The following is a 7296-nucleotide window of genomic DNA, read 5'->3' as shown; positions in this document are numbered from 1 at the left end:
AATAAAAAAAAAAAGCCAATTAACTGCGAACATATAAAGAGGTAATGACACACATTGCAATGTATACAACAAACTATATAATCACATTCTATGGTCATCAGGTATTAACAACTCGACTAGAGACCGCTCGATGACAAACTAAGCAGAATGGCGGATTTATTTGTTAAAACCCCCAAACCATTTCTAAAAATGTTGTGCTTTTAATGGGGCTGGGGATCAAAATAAATACCATTACTTTTACAAATTAATACCTCAGATTGTACACATGCAAAAAAAAAAAAAAAAAAAGGAAAAGTTATATTAACCCTGTATTTCCATGATGACGTTAACAGAAAAACAGAGGGGGCTATTCACTAACCATTTCTCTGCTGTCTGAATTGGCAAAATTAAAGGACCGCTAAAGGCACCCAGACTACCTCATCTTGGTGTACTGACCCTGTAGGTAAACCTGCAACGTAGGTTTGTAGAAACTGCAATGTTTCCCTTGCAGGATCAACATGCCTCTGTGACTTTCTTCCTTATAGCCACTAGAGGCCAGGCCCGGACTGGCCATCGGGCACACCGGGCAAATGCCTGGTGGGCCGCACTGGCCATGGGCCGAGGCTGGCAGGGGAGGTCCCAGGACATCCCCTGCCGGTCTATGCAGGGCCGGCACTATCCGAGCGCCGGCCCCGCTGTGTGCCACGATGGGCCGGTGGGGAGATCTATGATCTCCCTCACCGGCCCACTTGCATAGACCTGCGACTGGGGAGGGAGAGGACCGGGCGGAGCTCTATCTTGCACGGCAACGAACGGATCTCGCGAGAGTGAACTCTAGCCCACAGGCTAGAGTTCACTCACCACTGGACCACCAGTGATGGCGTGCGAGTGCCTCTCCCCCCACCTCCCAAGTATCAGCGTGCAGGTCCCCCCCTACCAGACTAAAGGTAAGACTGGAGGGGGGATATAATGCCTGCTTAGATTTTTTCATTTGTTTATTTACCCCAACACCCAATCCCTAACATTTACACACACATCATCCACAGCATTCTCACACACACCATCTACAGCACTATCATACACATCATCCACAGCACTATCACACTCAGCACTCTCTCACACACATCACCCTCAGCACTCGCACACATCATCCACAGCACTATCACACTCAGCACTCACACACATCATCCACAGCACTATCACACTCAGCACTCTCACACACATCCACAGCACTATCACACTCAGCACTCTCTCACACACATCACACTCAGCACTATCACAAAATACATCACACACAGCACTCTCACACACATCACACACAGCACTCTCACACACATCACACACAGCACTATCACAAAACACATCATACACAGCACCCTCACACACATCACCCATCATACACACATACCCTCCCCAACACACATACACAATACTTCCAAACATACATACATATATATATATATATTTGTGTACGGGGTCATTCGAGGACGTACGATTAAAATATGTAGTCTGCAAAAGAGGGCCCACCTGGTATATTATTGAAAATAATGGGTGAGGTGGGAGGGGAACTTCCAGACGGCGACGATAGGTAGCTGGGGTTACTGTAGATTTAAATAGGGAAAAATAACCCCTCCCACAAATTCAGGCATACGCCTTCCACTTGTGTACGGGGTCATTCGAGGACGTACAATTAAAATATGTAGTTTGATAAGGACTAAAGTCGGTTGAGGTGTGCCGAAACCGACGAGAGGTCAGGCCTGCAAAAGAGGGCAAAAATAAAAGACAAGATGAATTAAAAAATTAGCAAACATTTAGTCACATTATCGACAAGTCAGTCTGATTTCTATCCTTGGTTAGGAATGTTCCTATTGTAAACAACTTACCATATTCTACTTATGTGTGTCGTAACAGGCCCATTAGAGGATGGAAGGAATAAGGCCTGGGCTGCGAATTAAAGTACCAAATATTACAGTTATTAAAGATAGTTGGGTTAAGTTAGTGACCTGGCTAACCTGGTCTTTGAGTACGAGTACGGATTTTAAACCTGGCATTATTTAAAATGCCCAACTGATACGTTTTGGTATGAGGATTAGATAATGTAACAATTGTTGATTCCTGAACCTATACACATAGTTGAAGGCCGAATGTTTCCGATAGCAGGATTCTCTCTTTTGGCCTCCAGAAATCATAGAAAGACAAGTGAGCTGCTAGCTTAAACTAGGGTTATTAAAGGGAGACTCATTTGAGTATATGAACTACACGTAACGTTAAGAATTCCTGTAGGTATAGTTTAATTGTATTGTAGGCTGGTTTCAGAGAGATGTGGCAAAAATTGTGCAAGCAGCCATTTAAAATTGCAACACAGTATTATCTTGAATCATACATAATACTTACACATATCGTAAGCTTTAGAGTAAGTTTCCTCAGTGTTAGTAGATAAATTTACCTGCTTAAAATCCTAACTTAAGGCGTGATTAGACCTTATGAACTGCAGAGGATCTCTGGACTGAATGTTCTTAAGCTCAATAGTTACGTTTAAGCAAGGCCTGACTTCAGGACTTTAGGAGTGTTTCTTTCTTTTGCCGGGGCGGGAGATACTGCGTGGACCCTTGGCCGGCTTGTTTCTTGTAGATGAGCGTTAACACAACCTTACATGTGTGAATAACTGGACAGAACCAGAGAAAAGGACGGGGGGAGAAAAAAAAAATCTGACAAAACTATCTGACGTAATGCGGACCGCAGAATAAACGAAACACCATGACCAACAGTAGGGAAATGTGTTCTTAAGAGAGGAACCTGAAAAGGAGCTTTGATTGTGGTATAAGCTCAAAGATAATAAGACGTATAATAAATACCCTCTAATCGTTTACTTGATAGGCTTGGGATCGTAATTATCTGTATTATAAGATGCCTATAGGTGTAACTACTAGGATAGAAATAGATAGCATGACCGACAGTCGAACCTGATTGACTTCTTGAACCTAAACAACATAGTGGGATGTATGTAATATTAATAACGTAACAAAATGATTGAATGCAGATGGAGAACCTTGCGAATGTCAGGCGTGCCTAGACCAGCCCCTATTAGCTGTTAAGGATTTGAATTGTATTCGTTTGTTCGGAATAAAGGCAGAGTGATGCCTCAATGTGTGATATGAACCAAGTGGGAATTCTGGTTTATCCTGTCTTTATTAGATTGCTAATGCTTTGTACGTTCACTATAAGTACGTAAGCGTATTGAGGACCTGACGATGGTCCGTTACATGGCCTAAATATGTGCAACGTGTAACCGTAAAAGGCAGCATGAGGCCCAATATACTTATTTAACTGAAAATATATGTAGGAAACGAAATGCCTGAACCAAATTGTTGGAGGAAACCGCTGATCTTGGTATCTACTCAATCGATATGGGCACCTAGTGTATGTGATATGATAGTATCACAACGTGAGTGACAAGTTGGAGAAATATGTATATTTGGTATCAACCTTGTACTGCTATATCTAATTCTCTAGTAGCCCCTTAGTCCGTAAGTGATTGACGTATTGAAAGCTTGGATTAGCCCTGTATGATAGTTGTGACATAGTGTTGTATTATTACTGTGAAAGTATATAACCTCACCATTGAAACTAAAGCTATAATGAGGCAGGAATAATCCGCTAAGACACCTGATCTGATTATTGGATCTGAGACATAGTGGGTATGCATGACGGGGTCTGCAGGTGCTGCCCCCCAAGTAGTGTGTGTGTGGGTGTGTGTGTGTGTGTGTATGCGCTGGCTGACTAGCTAGCGCCGCAAAGCGGCGAAACGATTACTCTTGGTTGGTGACAGGTGAGGCCCTGCTAATTGCCAAGCAGCTTGAAATGCTCTATCTATGTATTGGCGCGAGGGGATAGCGTGGCCACTGAGCGTTGTGGCGGGGTGTCGGCCTCTCGGTGACCGTTAAACATAAGATAGAATGGGAGTGACAGGTGAGGCCCTCTCTATGCCACGACGCAAAGCGACTAGCTATGATTTGGCCCGAGGGGCGTAGTACCTCCGAGTATGAGGATGGGTGTTGGCCTTGCAGGACCACTAACCTAAAGCAAAGAAGCCGGAGGGAAGGATAACTATTGGACACCTATGAACCTGACAGCCAGCCACTGCTAACTAAGAGGGAAGGTTAGTTAGAGAGAGAGGACATGCCATGGGACGAAAACATGTGGGATAATGAAGTAGAATTGTAAGGCTGACCGTAACTGGAATGCCCTGTGAGCGAGTTGGGTCCAGATGGTCAGTATGTATGAATGGCCCTCGTAAGGGTTTTTTTTTTTTCACCTCTTTGGTCATGAATAGTATCCAAATTAGCGAAAATTAGAGGCAGTGTAACACTTTCTTTCAGAAAGCACTAATTTAATGCTGGATTTCGGTGGACAAAGTAAGAAATTCAATAGCGGTTTGCAAGTTCTTCTCACAGCTTCTAATACAAAACATTGACAGCTATTGTGAAAAACTTGCAGGTAAATTTGACCTAGTCTGTGGAAACGTTGTCTTAGAGGTGAGCTGGAATGCATTGTATGCGTTCCACTGGTAGTCATAGTTACCATGTGGAACGCAAGGGGGAGTGGTACACAGTCTTAGCGAACAGCCGATCTTAGCCGTGAGGCTGTAAGAGAAGCTTTACGTGTAGAGGATCCGGCTGAAGGGAAAACATGTCATGAACTAAAATGAATAAAGGATGGATGAATAAAATAACCTGGGGAAGTAAAGCTAGGGACTCTAGGACAGAGCATATGAATGGGACTCAGTCCCTAATGCAAAACATTTTCTATACAATAGTACGGATCTGGACAGTAAGTCCAGAAAACTAAAATGGAGTGCACTACAGATCACACTGAGGACGATGTGGTCTGATGATTTGGCAGCTACTGAAACAAAAAGAGATACACAGACATATGTTTTACAGCACTTACATGTAGTGTAGTAGTGGTAGTGGTTTGTAGGTGGTCTTAGCCATAGCTGGCCACAAACAGGACAAAAAAACAACAACAAAAACTAGAGTATATATAGTCTGTATGTCCTGACTGTGTGTAGTAACATACAATAGGGTTACATGAGAACAATCACTACTTCAAGCTTATAGCGTTTGTACTGGTGATTTAACAGAAGTTGTGCTGCTCGAGAGTGCATTGATTGAGGATAATGCGTAGGAATGATGAAATGCGTAGGACTTTTAATGTGCTTGATGTGTTTATATACTTTGTATCTGTAAGCACAATTTGTTCACTAAAGTATTGACCTTGTAACGACTGGGTACAGAGAGGAAACGTAGAGTGATTGTTAGTTATTACACAGTGACAGAAGGAAAGCCAATTGCTGTTTGGTTGAGGTCCCCTAGACGCCTGGCTTGCAGGACGCAGTGTCCCTCGGTGACAGCCGTGGTGTTTCCCTGGGAATGGTGGGGGGAGATTGGTTTCTCCCTGTGGGTAAGGAGACTGTGCCCCTAGATGGGTGGGTGGGCGCAAGCTGGGTGATCAGGTGGGTGTAGGCTGGGCTCCTCCTGTATATGGGTGGCTGAAGCTCAGGCGAATTGACCGTCGGTGTTTGCAGGTGGCTGGATGTCTCCTCTGTAGCAGTGACTGTATGTTCCCTTCGCTCGGGTGTATGGTAGGTTAGCTATTTATCGAGGGGAATTCGGCACAAGAGGTGAATTGTTGCAACCCGCTGCGGATGTGCTGAGCTAGGTGCGGATAGCGGGATGTGGGGCTTAGAGTATATCTAACTATCCGTGTAAATAGTACAGTGTATATCTAACTATCAGTGTATATAGTACAGTGTATATCTAACTATCATTGCATATCGTACAGTGTATATCTAACTATCATTGCATATAGTACAGTGTATATCTAACTATCATTGCATATAGTACAGTGTATATCTAACTATCATTATGGTACGAGCGTCTAAAAACGTGCAAATGCTTAGCAGCTCGAGATCTTCGTTAGATCTCCTGAACAATTCTCAGAGTTTACAGGACAGCATGGAAAGGGGAAGGAAAGCTATACGTTTGCGTGAGGTTGTGGGCTCGGCGTTTGTTAGAACAAAACCCGAATGCGGAATATACCGTAAAGAAAAGTCGAACAGCGGGAATAGCCCGGACGCGGCCATTCCCGCCGGTTACCTGGTGTTCGTAAGTTTGTGAGTTTGCGAGCTTCTTTGCGAGCAGAAGTTGGCGGGAAGCCGCGAGGAATGACGGGACCGGAAGCACGCTGTTGAGGACCCGGAAGTTGTGCTGACGAGAACTTCCAGACGGCGACGATAGGTAGCTGGGGTTACTGTAGATTTAAATAGGGAAAAATAACCACTCCCACAAATTCAGGCATACGCCTTCCACATATATATATATATATATATATGTATACACACACAATACTTCCAAACATATATACTATATACTATATTCCTGACATACACACTCTGGATCCCCTATACACACGCTAGATTCCTTGTAAGCAAACACATACTACACCCCTAAACACATAACTCTCTACAAACACTACATCACCTATACACACACACACACACACACACTATAGCCTGTATGCACACACTTGCTACATACACACACATTCTCTACAGCCCCTAGCCACATATGCATTACATTACACCACAAACACAACACAACTAAAACCGATCTTATTACACAATACCACACCACAATCAGCTCACTCTATACACACACACAATCCCACAAGCAGACTCCAAACACATGCGCAATACTCTTTCCTGGCATTTTTGTCTCCTGGTATCCATTTATAGAGACACCAGAGACATGTTGCAAGGAAACACAGTGCAAGCATGTTATTAAATTTGCTTGCAATGTGCAGAACAAATACAGGGCTTTTTTCCTCATGCTAGAGCTCTTTAGCAGAGCTCTGCACATGGTCTGCCCTGGCCTGCACTTTGAGAGGGGGCGTGTTTGTTGTTAGTGATGACAAAACACACCCTCTCTGCCCCGCCCCTTCTTAGTGGGCCGCTGTGATAGAAAAATGCCCGGGCCGAATTTTTAGCCCAGTCCGGCCCTGCTAGAGGCACTTCCACTCAGTTCCACCCAGTTCCACTCAGTTCAAACTCAGTTCCAAATCAAATGCTGCTCTTAGACTTGCCACACATGTGCTCTAGACCACCAATACGGGCAAACATTGAATTGGGTGAGGGTATCAAGCAAAGGATGCTGGGTAGATGCAGAAAGAGTAGTGTGCTGAGGGAGAAAAGTAACTAAATCTACCATTGTCAAGCACTCCAAGTCTACAGGATCTGTTTATGTTAGGAATGCATCT

The sequence above is a fragment of the Pelobates fuscus genome, chromosome 6 (genome assembly GCF_036172605.1).
Source record: "Pelobates fuscus isolate aPelFus1 chromosome 6, aPelFus1.pri, whole genome shotgun sequence".
Taxonomy (NCBI): Eukaryota; Metazoa; Chordata; class Amphibia; order Anura; family Pelobatidae; genus Pelobates; species Pelobates fuscus.
This window is presented reverse-complemented; position numbering follows the sequence as displayed.